The sequence below is a fragment of the Delphinapterus leucas genome, chromosome 17 (assembly GCF_059928025.1).
Source record: "Delphinapterus leucas isolate spDelLeu-1000000601 "Yukka" chromosome 17, BTC_Dleu_Yukka2, whole genome shotgun sequence".
NCBI lineage: Eukaryota > Metazoa > Chordata > Mammalia > Artiodactyla > Monodontidae > Delphinapterus > Delphinapterus leucas.
The window spans coordinates 78833624-78851124 of record NC_143145.1 but is presented as its reverse complement, the minus strand read 5'-3'; the positions used below and the strand labels follow the sequence as shown (position 1 = coordinate 78851124).

The window sequence follows — 17501 nt, the reverse complement described above, 5'->3', positions numbered from 1 at the left end:
ATCACTGGTGCCTCGTTCATGGACCCTGAGACCATCTGCAATTCTGTCTTCCCATTTTGCCAATTTTCATGAAAAGAAAATTAGGGCAGATCTGGATCAGAAATACATGTAAGTAACTGAAGAAAGGAAAGGAATCAAATAACCTGGGGCTTAACCTCCTCATGCCCCAAGAGGAGGTTAGCAACATGAGAGCTGAGCGATAGAACTGGAATTCTTAGTCATATTTCCAGCACCCAAGTGCTGACCCGAATCCCATTTGGAGTACATTTCTGTGCACAGTCCTGCATCTATATTGAAATGAGGCATCGCAGGAGCAGAAGCTGATTCACCTCATCCCTACCGCTTTAACTCCAGCACCCAGAACAGTGCCTGACACACAGAGGCACTCACAGATATTTGCTGAACGAATGGATACTAGCGGTTGTGGAGGTTTTATTCCTTTCCCGTTAGTCAAAACATAATTTGCTTGGAATAATGATACCGTAGGGCAGAAGACAAAGAATCACTTATTTGTGGAATCTAAAAAAATGATATGAATGAACTTATTTGCAAAATAGAATAGACTCACAGACATAGAAAACAAACTTACGGTTACCAAAGGGAATAGCCGGGGCAGGGGGAAGGGATAAACTAGGAGATCGGGATTAATATATGCACACTACTATATATAAAATAGATAATCAACAAGCTGTATAGCACAGAGAACTCTGCTCAATATTCTATAATAATCTATATGGGAAAAGAATCTGAAAAAGAATGGAGATATATATATATGTATAGCTGAATCACTTTGCTGTACACCTGAAACTAACACAACATTGTAAATCAACTATATTTCCACCAAAAAATATTTTTTTAAAAAAAGGTTACTGGGGTCCTAACCTTCCAAGTCCTTCCCCGTGGTGAGTGCATCCTGCAGGTAATCTGTGTGTTTCCCTTTCACTCACATTATCTCATTCAGACATCACAACAAACCTTTTAGGAAAAAGCATTATTATTCCAGTTTTACCAATGAAGAACTAAAATCAGGACGTGTCAGGACTCGAACTGGTCTAAACAAAATGCAACAAAAAAAGGTAAAAGGAAAAAAAATATTGAAAAATTTTCCTCTACCCTTCCAGGTTCTTTTGGCTGATCTAATAATTAAATTGAACTGAAACAGATTAACAGGAGAAAACTAAATGTAATTTCCTATGTATGGGAGGCTCACATAGACACGAAAGGGTCAAAGGCAGTCAGGCTATTGAGGCTTATCTGCCATCCTGAGCTAAGGAGGAGGGGATGGGGGTCTGGAACTTCAAAGGGGAGGGAGACAATTCACAGGACAGTGGAAAGAGCACATGTTTGGTAAACAAATGTCTGCCGAGCCAGGCAGAGACAATGGGACACAGAGACACAGAATGGGACACACATGCCACATACACGCAATGGGACGCACATGCCACATACACGCAATGGGACGCACATGCCACATACACGCAATGGGACGCACATGCCATATACACGCAATGGGACGCAGGCCTGCCGGCCCCTCCCAGCTCACCACACCTCGCCCACACTCTTTGTAGTTATCTCTGGTGATAATTCTCTTAGACCAGGCCCTCTATCTAAATTCTTTTAGGCAGTTAAGGGGGAGTTAAAAGCTCTTTCTGAGTCTTTTGGGCCTTGATTGTCTTCAGCTCAGAATAATCCACATGTCAGAGTGGCACACCGTGGGGAGGCTCATTTGGAACCCCTTTAATTCCATGCAACTGAAATGTCCAGAACTGGATCCAGGTGAGTTTAGATGCAGTGGCTCAAAACACATTATCAGAGCTCTCCTGTGCGGACTCTTTACAGCTCCGTAGGCCTCCTCCTCTGTGGGTTAAAATCCATTCACAGATAAGCACTTATCTGGAAACAAAGTTAACACCATCCTTATAACTTGTGATCCTGGAGAGCAGCTCACTCACTCCCCTGTCCAGGAAGCTCTAGGAAAATTCTCAGATTGGCTCAGTTCGGGCCATGGGTCCACCCCAAGTTAATCACGGTGGCCATTAGGGTTGAGTGTTTCAGACTGTCCCATCTGAGTCACTTTACAGAGGAGGTAAGATCTTGGCAACCTCGTCAGGTAGAAAAGTAGTTCCTGAAAGAAAACTGCTGAGCAGACAAGATGCGACAGATTTCTACAAGCTCAGAAAAACTAAGTCCCGTACACAGAATTCCATAGCCCTACAAGGACAAGCAATGGAGTGCACAGCACGTACGTATTTACTAAGTAAACGTGAGTCTGTGTTCTAAGCGCCAAACCCATGCCCTTTCCACTAAATGGGCAGCCTCTTATTTTTTGAGCAAAATACTGAACTACTCCTAAATTCTCAAAGTGGATAGGATTCGCCATGTGGATTGACACAGAAAACTGAAACATAAAATGGTAATTCCTAGAACAGTGCTACACGATACTGCTCTATTGCTGAATGCTTTTTACTCCTCTTGGTTGTGAGGATTTGCTAATTGATCTTGCTAATACTTTGAAAATGAGGCATATTCAGTGCCTTCAGCCCTCCAATATCAGAGGTAGTTTAGCTTAAGAAGAATGATAGTATATGCTCCCTTAAGAGCTGAAAAACAGGACCCTTATGCTGCCACTATTTTTATCAGTGTCTTTCATCTATTGTGTTTTATCTCTTTTTCTCAGATTCTATCAATAAGAAGGCTTGATTTGCATTAATGGGGAAATGAGTAGCTGGTGTCTGTTAAATGTTTTTAAAAATCTGTTTGATCTTTTAAAAACCAAAATGATTTTTCTTTTCCCTTCAAAGTGAAAAAGAGAGTGAGAAACCTGAGAAGTATCAAACACAGAGGGAGACATTTGCATTTATGCTCCAACACTGAGGTATTTTTCTAGTGTCAACAAACGGAGAGCTTGATTTTAAATGTTGCCAGCTTCTGCCTAAGCTCTATTATTCCATTCTACTCCACGACAAAAAAAAAAAAAAGCAGTTACGGATACTCTTCTTTTACAATCTAGGATTCCTGGGGAAAGACTGAGGCATCCTTTCTGTCTTTGAGAGAAAATGTGTGACTTTCATTAATATTAACGAGAGTGCTTTGCACTGGAAGAACAGACTCCGTGTTTTAAATGCTTGAGCGATGATTCACACAAAGCTGGAAAAAGCCTTTTTGTCTTAGGCAGCTATGCCTACTGTTGCAGTACCAGGATTACGAATCACAGTAGGCTGTCCTTTTAAGACAGGTTATCTATCCATCCACAGTGATTTCAGAACGCTTGTGCAGAAAAAGATGTCATTGCAAGCAATGCCATGTGCCAGCCATGCTTCATCACTCCAGCACTATGGGAGAAGGCTTCCGGGCCCGGGCAACGCACTTGTTACCAGTGGAGAAAGAAAGACTAAATTAATTGAAAAACTACTTAGAGCTGACAGCTCTCCTCTTCTCTGGTAGGTTTCAAGTAAAGTAACTGTATTGCTTTTGTAGTTGCGAAGGCTGAAGAAAACCCACTGAAATATGTGGACACAACAAACAAATCCTGGTATTTTTTATCCTGTACTTACTACGTAAACAGAAAGACACTTTTTTTGTTACGTTCATGTCAGAATAAAGCAACTATACTCCAATAAAAAATAAATAAATATATATAGAGAGAGGAAATAATAAGAAAAAAGTATAACTTTATAAACCTTTAAGTAAAATAATTATGGAATAAAAGAGATAGTAATGGTTTTCTAAAGATCCAATAAATCATATAAACTGGTCTTTCCAAGAAATGTTTGTGAGTTGATAGAGATACGAAGAGAAGAAGAAATGACTGAAATTAATTTTGAAGACAAATCCCCATCGAAAGGAGGAAGAGTACCAGCTTACACCAAATGAAAAAGCACTCGTGTGGCATAAAGCAGATAGAATAAATCAGCTTCTAAAGGGATACCGATATTCAAAAGGAGGGCTATTTGAAGACAAACAAAAAAGAGGTTAGAAGATGGTGACATTGACAAGGTGAAGAATGGACCGGGCCAGAGCCCTGGGTGGGTTTACCAGTTCTCCCAGAGCTGCTCTGAATCTACTGAGCTGGAATCCTGCTCAGCCTGGGGACCTGCCCAATCAACCAGCTGGTACCCCCAACTCTCTATGCACTGGCAGAGGACCATCCGGCTCCTCAACTTTGCCTTGTAGATGCCCAGCTCCAAAGTCCTTGTAGATCTGTCTTATGCCTCATGGACCTGGAGAAAATGGAGACTGGCAGGGGTCCAGGATGCTGAGAAAGAGCTGAAAGCCCTGGGTGTGTCAGAGCTGACCCAGGCATCCTCTTAGAGAACACACAGAAAATAGAAACAAGGTCAGAAGCTGCTAGGACAACCACGTGTCCATTATTTTTTATCAAGAATCACCCATCCTGAGTGTCTGACCCCCAACAACTGTGTTGTCAGCAAGTTGGAAAGAAAAAGATGCTCTGCCTCTAGGAGAATATTAAAAACCAAGAAGGTTCTAGTTGTTTTCCAGGTTACAGCTATTTTTACCATGAAATCATGGATTTAGCAATGACAGCTGAGAAAAGATGGTGGAAAATACACACACACACACACACACACACACAGAGGTATATTTTACATCTTCGAAAAGATAAGAAAATTTGTATGTAGTTGTTACTGATGTTTGTTTGTGTCTGGTAATAAGTTCAGAATCTTTTGTCTCACTGGGAAATCTGTCAGGCGACAAGGGTGTAGGGGAGAAAGATAAGCTGTGGGAACCTGTCAAAGTCCTTACCTTCAAGGTGCTTCAATGCTACCTGCAAGGATCAGACATGAGCACAGTAGTTTTTTTAGGGACAATTTACAAGCAAGACATTTAAAAAGAGAGAGAGAGCTAGTTTATACTTCTTGGAGCTAGGGAGTCATGTAAAAAACTTGCAAATGACTCTCCCCAAATAGTAAACTGAGGGGCTGCAGCTCACTCACATCTGGACTCGTCTATTCGTTGGATGAAGAGGAGAAGAGCTTGTGATGTGGGAAAGGATGCAGCCTCAGACAGCAGCTCTCACGCCAGCAGGTAGAGCAGGTACCTGTCCTGCCTCATCTGCTTCTCCATGTTGCTTCTTGGCCCCGATCTCCCCCCCACCTGCCTACACCTCTGGGTGACAGGCTTGCCAACCCCCCATTTTACCTCACGTGGAGCTCATCTCCAGAAGACATCAATCTCGTGTTCAGAACTCTTCTGGGCCTCGTTGCTGCCTCTAGTTGAGGGATGTGGCTATGCATCACTGACCCTCCAACCTTCCCGGGATCTATTCCAGTGCCTGCTACGCAAGTGCTCCATAATTAACTTGCACGATGGACCCGTTATATCCTATAAATAAAGGTTTGATTTCATCATCTAGCTCTCAAAGTCCTCAGTCTGGTTCCTTCATCCTGCCTTTTATCATAACATCTCTCCACTCTCTTGTATATATTTTAATTCAGCTAAAATGCTTCATGCACCAACTCTGTCTAAGGCCTCCTCCTTCACTCTCCTCACACCCTTTCTCCTGCTAGTCTGCATACGTGGACCCCTTCTTCTCACCTGCTTCTCCAACTTTTAAGTCCTATGACACCTTCTCCATGAATACGCCCTGTTCACCTCAGGATATTCTTTTTTTCTTTTTTGAACATGTAATTTATGCCACTCACATGGCTTTTAGAAGATGCTCCGAATTATAATTAGGTGTGTTCTGGGCAAGGACTGAGTTTTCTTTGCACCAGCACAGTAACTGACACACATGGCTTTTAGAAGATGCTCTGAATTATAATTAGGTGTGTTCTGGGCAAGGACTGAGTTTTCTTTGCACCAGCACAGTAACTGACACACATGGCTTTTAGAAGATGCTCTGAATTATAATTAGGTGTGTTCTGGGCAAGGACTGAGTTTTCTTTGCACCAGCACAGTAACTGACACACAGGAAGAAATCAATAAGCACCTGCTGAATAAACAAACGACAGACTTGTATCGTGTCCCCCTCGCTGTCAAGGGAGAAATGTCAGACGTTAGCAACCATGTTTAATTTACAGCAATAGAAGAGGAAGAAAAGAAGCAGGTCAGAGGGAGGAGCTTAATTACTGCCCTTGACTTTGCCCAGTTTCCCGCACCATCCACAGCCATCCTCTGGCTGTACCCTTCCTACTGTCCAGCAGCCCCTGCATTTGTGGATGTGGATACCCACTCCCCAAAACAAAACACCTGCATCAGGACAGGCATTGTATTACAGACAACTACAGACTAGATGACAAGCATTAAGCAAAATCATCGTAATGGGCTTTTCTGACCCCAATAGCACATAAACCTCATTTTATTCTATTTTCTGCTTCAAAGTGAGCCAGGCCATCATCCCAGGAGGCATCTCAGTGAGTAACAACACTCCCCCCATCACTTAGAGACCTGTCAGTGGACTGCTTTCTAGAAGTTTGTACATCTCCAAAAAAAGACAATGCGTCAATTAGATGCATCTCTGAAAGCACTTTGCTTCAGGAATAGTTTTATAGTAATGGGTGGGGACATTTGTTAAATATTTCTGATGGACGGAAGTTGGAAGGCAATTAATAATATGTTGCTACATAAATTTCACTGGTCCTAAGTGGGCGTGAAAATAAATGGACTGTGTATATTGAAAAAACTTATCAATGGTGATACCATAAATCGAGGTTTTGTGATATAAATTTATAAAGGAACAAAATAAAGCAGTGATCCAATAGGGTGAGATTAATGAGGAATGTGGGGAATAGAATTAAAGGGACTACTATTAACTCACACTTATACACGGATCACCTCCCGCAAACCGACATCCCGTCTAAGAAGGGACTTGTCCAATGTGTAAGGAATGAGGGTTTTAGTCCCAGGGGTCCTCAAGCCTCCTGGTCACTTAATTTCCGTAGTCAGTGTGCTGCTGAGAAAAGCCCTGCCCATTGCCTACCTTTGCGATTCAATAATTCAGTAATTGCTGACTGTTTTAGAGTCTCGACTAAAAGCCAGTGAAGACAAAACTATTACGATTTTGATGTTCTAGAACTAGATCAAATTCCGCAGCTTATGACTCATATGAATCAAATGACCATCTATTTCATCTGCTTCAGTTTCTCTTGCTAGAGTGTTTTCAGGCAGAAACTTTGGAAAGTTCTGCTAGTGTCATCCGTTTGGTTGGTGGCTTAGGGGCAATTGAAAATCGACCTCTGTGCGGGTTTAAGAGGTCTTTGCACACAACCAGGATGAAGCGAAGTGTCCACGCATTGCATTTGTTTGCTTTGGGTGCTCTGTCATTATGACAAAGTCGGATTTATCAGTGGAGATGGGGAATTGAGGAGCTTACTTTCACTCACCCATCTGGCCCTCAGAGACGCCTCTTTAATGTGCGCAATAAACAGACCACAGGCAAGGTCCAAATGCCGACTCTCCATAGGAAGCAGAAGCAATGAGTGTCGGTAGTGAACACAGGAAGTCCTCCAGTCTCCAGCAATTCTACTTACCTTCACGGTGTTTTCAACTTTTTCTTATCTAAGTGGCTCTTGGAAACTAAATATTCCCTTTCTACTCAAGATAAGAAAAACTGGGAATTCTTAAACTAATCATAATCTAGCACACACAAAACTGGGAGTTAACTGATTAAAAAATAACGCCCCATGAAACTCAGATTTCACATTAGTGCATAAGAAGTCTGGTGTGTTATGAGGGAATGTGGAAGATTATTCCACTCAGATTCCAAGCAGAAAGTGACTTTTTCCAACCAGATTGGGGATAAGTGTGTTAGCAAACTGAGCTTGGGTCTGCTCACCCACCGCACAGCAACGCCAATCCACTGACACAAGGTCGCAGTGTAGGAAACTACAGCATTTATTGCAGGGCCCCAAGCAAGGAGAACAGGCAGCTCAGAACTCCCTGATGTCTTTCGGGGAAAGGTTTTTAAACGCAACATTTGGGATGAGGGTTGCAGCTCATGGACTTTCTTCTGATTGGTTGGTGGTGAGGTAACAGGGTGATGTTTCAGGAAACGTAATCCTTTACCTTCTGGTTCCAACTAGTCTGGGGTCTAAGTGCTTGTGGCCAGCATGTAGTCACGGCCCTCCAAGGGGGTGGGGTGGGGGGGAGAATCTTAGTTTCTGCAGGACAGCTCAAAGATATGCATCAGATTATCATGTATGCCCCTTGAGGAGGAACTAGGTCTCTGTTTTATCACTGAACTGTAATCTAAGCTATTATTACTTTTCTTGCTTAACTGCTTTTCCTTTGTTTCTGCATCCCCTCACTTTCCTAATTAGTAACTGCTTGAGCCTGCTCTTTGGAACTCGGAAGGCCTAGGAGACTAAAGCTTTTTTTCCTACAAACAAGAAACAGGGGTCACAGAGGGGCTTCTGTACATGGGAAGGCCCCCCCAGGGTCCTGCTCAGTTTCAAGCGTGACATCTACCATTACACAGTGGAGGACGCTGTTATCACCAGAGAGAAGGAAGCTGCTCTAGAGGACACGGACTCACCTGATGGGACAAAGGCCGAGTTGTGGCCTCAGGTGAGCCATCACCTCACAGAACATCACAGAGGAAAGGAAAGCTTCTGAAGGAATCTACCGAAGAAAACTCAGGACTTCAAGAGTGCACTTGGAGCAAGTACATAAGCAAAAAACTAAGAATTATCAGTGCTGAGGAAAAATAATAATAATGAGGAAGAAGGTATTTGGCTTGGAAGAGAACAATCTCAACACGAGGAAAAGATCCAGAGAGAAGCACACTCGCTCCCCTTTGCTTAAGGGCTGATAACGCTTCTTAGTTAGGAGGAGCTACAGATTTGTATCAAATCCACCAGATGTTCTTTATAGTGTGTGGTGCATAAATAATGGATATGACTTCCCTTACCAGCTTGGGTATCAGAAATGGCCATACAGCTCTTATTTTTTTCAATGGGGCTTGTTTCTCCACACGTCCTTATCAGTAGGAAGTCTAAGCCCCGTCCTGGGGGGTCCTCTCTCTCTGGAGCTGTCCAAGCAACCAGTGTTGTCTTTCAAAGGAAGCCAGTCCAGTGGTTCCGGCGTTATTGCTCCCATGGCCCCGAGGGGCACTCACGTTCAGCAGTGTTATCCAAAGCTGTGAGGGTCAACTGTGAGGCTGACAAGATTCCACAATGCTGGAACCAGTACGAACCCACAACCCTTAGGCTCAGCACTGGTCAGACAGCACCAGGTCAGCCTGCCCGTCCCCCTGTGGCGCATCGCTTTGCTGCCCTTCCCAAGCAGTGAACTCCCATGGGTCTCCCTCATTTTAAAACTCACTTAAGACCCTCAGCTCCCTCACTCCCAGAAGGACTCTAACTCCTTATGGAAATAGCTTCACCTCCACCCCAGAGCTCTCCTTTTCCAGAGGACCTTTGTCGAGGTCAAAATGTCCCTCTGTGCCCTTCCCCCAAGCAATGGGTGTCTAGTGGCCTACCTTCGCATCTCTCAGAGGGGGTCCCTCAGCCACTCTGAAGCCCTAGGAAGTTGCACCCTTGGGAGACTGTCTCTACCTAACTATTGAAGAGGCAGGCAGAGTTAACTTCTTCAATTATTCGTCTGCATCAACAGACAGAGCCTGCAAAGTTACACCTGGCAATCGCATATTTGCTGCTCGTTTCAGCGTATGGCTTCACTCACCCTTCACAAATTATTTCATCATTTCCTTCAAGTATTTTGACATTCAGGCGCCTATTTGAGGTTGATCCTTCCTAAGGAATACAGCTACTCTGGGGGCCTAGTATGGGGAAAGAAAGAATGGCTGGGAAGCATCTCGGGAGATTCTGCCTCAGAAAGTGACGTTTCTCTCTTGGTACCTGAGCACATACTAATACAGGCATATGCTGCAGAGAGAAGCCCATGGCTGTACAGAGGGCCCTTGGTGGAGCCAATGGGCACAGGAGTGACTGTCCTTGAAAAAGGGGGAAAGTGAGTGAGAAAAAAGAGAAGCAGGATGACCGTATTGGGCAGCCCTGCTCCAACAGCCCGGGCCTCTTGGCCACTGTGGTGCAAAGAGCCTATAAGTGATAGAGGAATAATAGCAAACCCTCATCCAGATAATCCGATGAGTGCTAAAATAATATAAACAGACATCTCAAGATTTAAGTAGTAAATCTTAAATAAAGACAAAGAAACTGAGGCCCGGTGAGATTAAGTACACCAAGATTTAGGTAGTAAGAATAAAGACAAAGAAACTGAGGCCAGTAAGGTTAAGTATACGGACCAAGGTCACACATCTCCAGCAGGACTCAGATCCAACATTTAAGTCAAGGAATTTGGTTTCTGTCTGTGTCTTGAACCGCTATTACCCCCGCCCATCTGATCACATGACAGGATGTGACCACATAACCTGCAGTCGGTCACAGAACTTTGCCCAGAGAACAGCGTTACAAACACCACTTTGAATCATCCAAGGTGTTGACCTGTATCAGCTACAGCTATTGCTCTACAGCGGGTCTGGCTTCATGGAAATTCTCTGCTCCTTTTGGGAAGTCTTCACAGCTTCTTTCATGTCTGCACCCACCCCAGGTACATTCTCTCCTCACATACCGCATTCTGCTGGGAAGCACCGTTTGTCTCCACTGGCTGAGTTGTTCTCTGGCCACAGTTCACCTGGAGGAGCTACTGCTACTCATCTTCCTGCTTCCCAGGGTGGTGGTAGAAATGAATACTGTTGGGGAAAGTTGGAGATATTCTAAAATAGTTCAAAATAAAAATAATTCTTCAGAAGATGCATAGGTTTGACCACACATATACTTGACACATTTTTCTTTCTGGTCAAAAAAAGGAAGTTTACCCTCAGCTAAATCAGAGGACAGAATTAAGAAACCCCAGAAATCAATTACATCATCTTATTGACCAGTTTTTAAAAGGTGATTGATTGAGAAAGAAAGAAAGAAAAAAGCTTCTTCTGGCTTAAATGTTGTCTGCCTCCTTTGAGCCAATTCCCACAACACAGTGATTATGATGATTCAAATATATTTAACACAAATGCATGAGATGATAAAAAACAATGCAGACCAACTGTCAGTAATCCAGAAATAAGAAAAGGCCTCCAAGAATCGTAGTGAAAATATGTGTTCTCTTGCCAAAGATGTAGAAGTCAGCAACAATGGACCCTCTAGTCTTTGCGGGGGAGGGGGTGGGGTGTTGAGAACAGAGAGACACAAGGCTGGAGCCCAAGGGTCGGAACTTCATTGAGAAATAATAGGTGCAATCAATGTCCATAACATGTTTTCAAATACATAGTTTCGTGCAAGGACTAGCAGTAATAATGGCCCTGGCCTCTGTGAGATGCACAGTCCCTTGGAGTTAACTGCTCACCTGTACTTGTCTCGCGTAAGAGAGTACCACTTAGGACATTTCTCACACTTACATAAATGAGAAAATCACCTCCTTGGTGCTCTAGAAGCATCAATTCCTCTTCCTGGGAAAACCAATTTCCCCACCAGAAGAACTGCATTCACATTTCTTTTCTGTGGACTTAGAAAATAAAGATCTGTGGAATTGTAGGTTTTTCTTAGCTGGTCCCAGTTCTTCCTAAACTGCTTCAAGTTTCTGGTTAGGTATGAAGGCTGAGCTCGACCACTGTAACTACTGAGCCTAAGAGCAAAGGCAAAATCCTCATAAACGACTCCATCAGATGTGCATCTGAATTTTTTAATAGGGCCCCAAACATATTTCTTGAATATTTGGAACTATGTCATTTGAAGATAATTTCTGAGCAGAAAAAAAAGGGGGAAAGAAATCATGTTAATTATAAAGATTTTTTTTGTTTTAAGGTTAATTTATTCAAATGAGATTTGCTGAAAGCAGCATTTGTTAGGAAATTTATTTAATATGACTGAAATTTCAAGGAGTTAATTTTCATCCCAGTCTTTTGCTGTAAGAACACTGTAGATTTCTTTCATGCCATAAAGAAGCATCTTTATGTTATAAAAGATAAAATGTTTTTCATGCAATGTATAGACTTTATTATGCTTCTTCTTCTTTTTTTTTAATCCCTTTGGGCCAGATTCTAATATAATTTCACAGGAAAATTCCTATTGAGGTTGACTAAATTCCAATGTAATTTGAAAGCAATTAAAGTTTATCAAAAGAAGTGTGCAGTAGAGTTATTCTGGAAATGAATCAGGCCCAAAAGGGAGTAAAACAAGCATATCTAGGTCTCTGGAGCAGCTCTAAGAAATTTCTTAAATTTTATTGACTCACTAAACTACAGTGTCCCACTGGGTGGTGGAGGTGTAGAAGTGTTACAGATCAGTCGTTTATGCAGATTCACTGAAGTTTCAGAAATTGAAAAGTTTCTCAAAACTCAATAGTGTCATTTCCAAGCGGGGATTCCTGTACAATCTGAAGTGTAAAACTTCCAGTATACTTTATTAAAATGTAATCTAAGTCTGACACAACACAAAGTTTCCAATAAAAGCCTTTCTTCTATGTTGTTTTTATCTTTCTTAAAAAAACAACAACACTCGTCTGAAGGGTCACGTGTCACCACCTCACTACCTGACTGAGTGTCAGTTAAGAGCTTCACACAGAAGCAGCACAGGAAATACCTCTAAACAAAGGAAGGGAACACGGAAAAAAACGAACAAAGGTTTCTGTGAGCCTATCTTTAGGAGCTGCATTACATCATCGGTGTATAAAGCCTCATCTTTTACATAATACTCTATACTATGACCCAAATAATATTCTGTATTAAATAAAATATAGGTTGCTTTTCATCATATCAATATTTGCTATATTAATATATTCTAATAGAAGTGAATAGATTCTAAGGAAAATGAGGTTTATTGGGTGTCTATTCACACACATGCCATCTTGAGTCTCAGTTTGTAGAGGTCAGACTTGAAAATCATTAATCAGCATATACTAATTGTTTTTAATTAATTAAATAGAAAAATAAAATGGAGAAGTTTCAGAGTGATTAACTCAATAAGTTAACTACTACCATTGTTATGTCAACTTCATTTTAAGAAACTTTAAGTTATCCAAAAGCATGAGTCTACCCTTAATCACAATGATGATATCTGACACACAATTTTGAAAAATATGCTTACTCGAGTGAAAATTCCAGAAGGAATCTGACAGCCTGACATTTTGAGTAATGTGCCATCTTAGATGACAGCATTACACCCAGAATGGACATGTGAGAAGCTCCACAGACCTGCTTCCCAGTGCAACTACCATACCTGGTAGAATAAAAAGAAGAAGAAATTTAAAGTGTCTGGAAATTTTCCCAAGGACATACAGCAAATGGAGAAAAAATGTATTCAAGAAAAATCTCCTAAATCTCAATAAGATTATTTAGAATTTGAGCCATAAACACACTCACCCCAGTTTAGCATGATTAACTATCCATTCTAAGTGGGCAAGGCCAGGAAGATGGGGCTCCCTCTTCCCTCAAATCCCAACCAAGGGATACATAAAAGGTTCACAGAGACTAAATTCCAAGAGCTCATAAGCCCCCTTCTTCCACCCAGCCCCCACTCACAAAGCAGAGGTTCTACACCAGGTGCAGCAGGCTGAGAATACTGGGACCTTGGTCACCTTCACCCTGGCTTATTCATAGGGTGGAAGTTTCAGTCTGGGAGAGGCAAGCCACAAAAACCAGAGGCTTCTGCCCCTACCCAGGACCCTGTCTGCAAAGCAGGAGTGTCACTCCACAAAGAGCAAACCACTGTCCCTACCCATAGCTCCTGAGCTGTGACTCAAAGATTTTGCCTAGGGCAAGAGGCAGTTGACAAGAACAAAGAACACCAACTGTAATCACGTTAACATAAATCTGAAGTAGATTCTAATAAATTAACATGTATCAATATATGGTAAGCCCTAGAGCAACCACTAAGAAAATAAACTCCAAAGAAAGTATTAAAAAGAATCATTAAAGCAATTGAAATAGTAAACTGGAGAATAATAAAAGAAAAAAAAAAAGAAACAGTACACTGGGAAATAGTCACTTAATGCAAAAGAGAGCAATGAAGGAGGGACAGAGAAACAAACAAAAAAAGACACGAGACAGGTAGAAAACAAAAAGTAGAATGGCAGACATAAACCTAAATATATCAACAACATTAAATATAAATGGGTTAAACAGTCCAACCAAAAGGCAGAGATTGGCTAGATGGAAAAACAAGATCCAACTTTAAGCTGTCTACAGGAGACACACTTTAGATTTAAAGATCAAATAGGTTGAAAGTAAAATGATGGAAAAACACATATCATGCAAACAGCAGCCATAAAAAAGCTGGAGTCCTATACTAATGTCTTAGAAAGTCTATTATAAAACAAAAATGTTGCTGGAGATAAAGAGAGACATTTTATAATGATAAAAGGATAACTCCATCAGAAAGATATAAAAATGATAAATGTATATATACCTAACAACAGAGTCCCAAGGTACATGAAAAAAAAAACTGACAGAACTGAAGCAAGAAATAGGTAATTCAACAATAATCGCTGGAGAATTCAATATCCTGTTTTCAGTGACAGACAGAAATATGCAGAAGATCAACTAGACCTAACAGACATAGAACATAACACCAACAACAGCAGAATACACATTCTTCTTAAATACACATGGAACATTCTCCAGAATAAACCATATCTAGGCCATAAAACATGCCTCAATCAGTTTAAAGGAATTCAAATCACACAAAGTGTGTTACAATGAAAATTATAACTCAATAACAGAAATTTGGGGATTCATAAATATGTAGAAATTAAGCAACACACTCCTAAAAAGCCATTGGGTCAAAGAAGAAATCACAAGGCAAATTAGAAAATACTTTGAGATGAAAGAAAACAAAAATATAACAAACACAACTTATAGGATGCAGCTAAAGCAATGCTTAGAGGAAATTTTATAACTACAAATGCCTTTATTAAAAAGATCTCAAACCAATACCCTAAACTTCCACCTTAAGATAATGGAAAAAGCACAAAATAAACCCAAAGCAAGTAGAAGGAAGGAAATAATAAAGATTAGATAAAAACACAGTAGAGAAAACCAACAGAATCAAATGTTGGTTCTTTGAAAGGATCAAGAACCAACAAAATCAGCAAGTCTTTCAGCTAGACTGACCAACAAAATGACTCAAATTACCTTAACTGACCAAACTTTCTGAGATCAATATTACATTACATACCATCAGCTACATTAATTACCTTGAATAAGAGGTGCTTATATATGTGTAAACCATATGAGAAGAAAACCCTCAGTTTGCCATTTTTTCAGGTAAACAAAATCCACCCTAAATTAAATGTCAAGATCCGTCCCTTATCCCTAGTTAACTACCCCATACACACACTTCTGCTTTGGGAAGCTTCTTCCCCAATTTCCAGGTCCATCCCATACTTTTCTTTCCCATGCCACCATCAAAACTAGATAGATTTCTGACCAGTCATTTACACTTTTGTTATTGACAAATTACTCTTTCAACTTCATTCCCACAAAAGCATCACTACAAGCAGCATTCCTAATCTGGGTCTGAGGTACCTAATGGTGGAATGAAGGGGTTTCCCACATTAAAGAGTATAAGCTTCCACACAGTCTCACCAATGAACACCACAAGCTGAACCAAGTAGTTCATTTCAGTCTTTTGAATCAGAAAATATCCAGTAAATAAATTTGATTCCTTCAATTAAAAAAGATATTTTGGAGGGGAAATATGGGCAACAAGATATTACCCTGAGAGTCATTTGAATTAGTTTTTGTTGTTATGCTTATTTTGTATTTTTCAGGGACAAGTGACTGGAGACTGCAGGAAGCATCAGAAGTTAAGTCCAAGAACGGTCCCCAGCTGCTCAGTGCCAACCACATCAGGATCAGTGACACTGGGTGCCCATGTACTGTTTAGCCCCAGGGCCTGAACACAGGGTCTAGCAGAGGAGTGCCAGCAGCCCTGTTGGCCTCTCACTCATGAGAGGGTTTTGATTTTGTCTTTTGATGTTAACTGCAAATGAGGCCACACCTGCAGCCAATGTCTGGCAAGTACGTGGTATCAGTTTTAGTCTATAAGATACATATTCAAATATGCCAAGTTTTTGTAGCCATGCTTTGCCATTTCTTCATTTTTGTATACAAGAAACTAAAGAAGGGAAAATCCTGGGACTGCCTTTACCTCTCAGAGGCTCTGCCTGATGCTGCCCTCATGTGGTCCAGGGCTTTGTTAGATGCTGACCCTTCATCCGCCTCCGCTTCCTCTCTCTGGGGCAGCTCTGGTCCTTTCTCTCCCTGCCCAAGGCTCCACCGTGAACCTTCTTAGCTTCTGTTTTCAGGGATACTTAGTAAGATTTTTTTTATTTGCATTTAATGCTTTTCATTATTACAACCTTTACCCAACACATTTAAAATCTCTCAACACATAATTATTCCATCTGTATTATTTTCTATTTCTAACTTAGATATTCTGCATCACAAAATCCCTCAAAATTGAGTGCAACATGTTATTGAAGTCATTAGTTTTACAACAATAATTATAACAACAACTAATAACATTTATTAAGTACTTGCTTTGTGCCAGGCACTCTACTGCTTTACATAAATTATCTCATTCTATCACATCTAACTGCATCTAAGCATACGCGTAAATTTGCCAGTAGCACTTAAAATTAATTAAAATAAGGATATGATTCATCTTCAAAACAAAGATCTCAATATGCCAAAGTGAAACCTATAAAATAAAATATTTTAAAGTCTTACAAAATGTACAACACTAAATTATTATAGGATACTATTAAATTTATGTTTCTATCATGGAAAATAAAGCTATAAAATAAAGTATCCACTTTCTCTTTAGCCTATTTATTTCTTATACCTTTCTCAAATTCCTAGAAACCTCAGCTTCTAATATGTCAAATAAGTATGATTAGATTCGTATAATTAAATCCTTTAACTAAGAAAGTAATATATAAAGTGAGTATTATGTTCTTACATTAACTCCCAAATCGTGTTTTATAACAAATCACCCTGACATTAACCGTGGTATGAGGGTTGCAAAGTAACATGAGATGTGTTTTTTACTAATCCTTCACATTCCATTTTGGAGCTGTATATGCTGTTCTTGATCAAAACTCTCATTTTATTATCAAGAATTACATTATTTTCTGAATGAGTGAATTTTCTGTTGGAGACAGGAAATGAAGGACTGCGAACGCTGGAAATGTATTTTTCCTCAGTATTAATACATGATATATATTCATATTAATAATAACTCTGAAAACTAGTTTCATTTCTTCTACACATAAGCAATAAACAGTATGTGCAAAAATATGAATACTAGCAGCAGTGATGCGGATACATAATATGGGGTTTCTTTTGAATTTACAGCCATTTCTAGTATTTCATTAGAGCATGTGTACAGGCAACTGTCACAGATGTCCACTAAAGCTCGATTAGATGAAGACAAACAATGCAGGCTTTGAGGATAAACCGAAGCTGCAGCTCAAAGTTTCCGTTTCTCACCCATGGGCACTATAGGACCACTGTCTTCCTC

General features: G+C 40.7%; 1 protein-coding gene across 1 annotated transcript in view; it reads right to left on the bottom strand.

Annotated features, from left to right (window-relative positions):
• Window positions 1-17501, bottom strand: part of CA8 (carbonic anhydrase 8 (inactive)) — a 266760-nt gene that overhangs the window by 38882 nt on the left and 210377 nt on the right. Inside the window, exon 14 of the mRNA XM_089899127.1 lies at window positions 1-17501. This exon is cut by the window's left edge and continues 33338 nt beyond it. The gene's annotated coding sequence lies outside the window, so the exon portion shown is untranslated.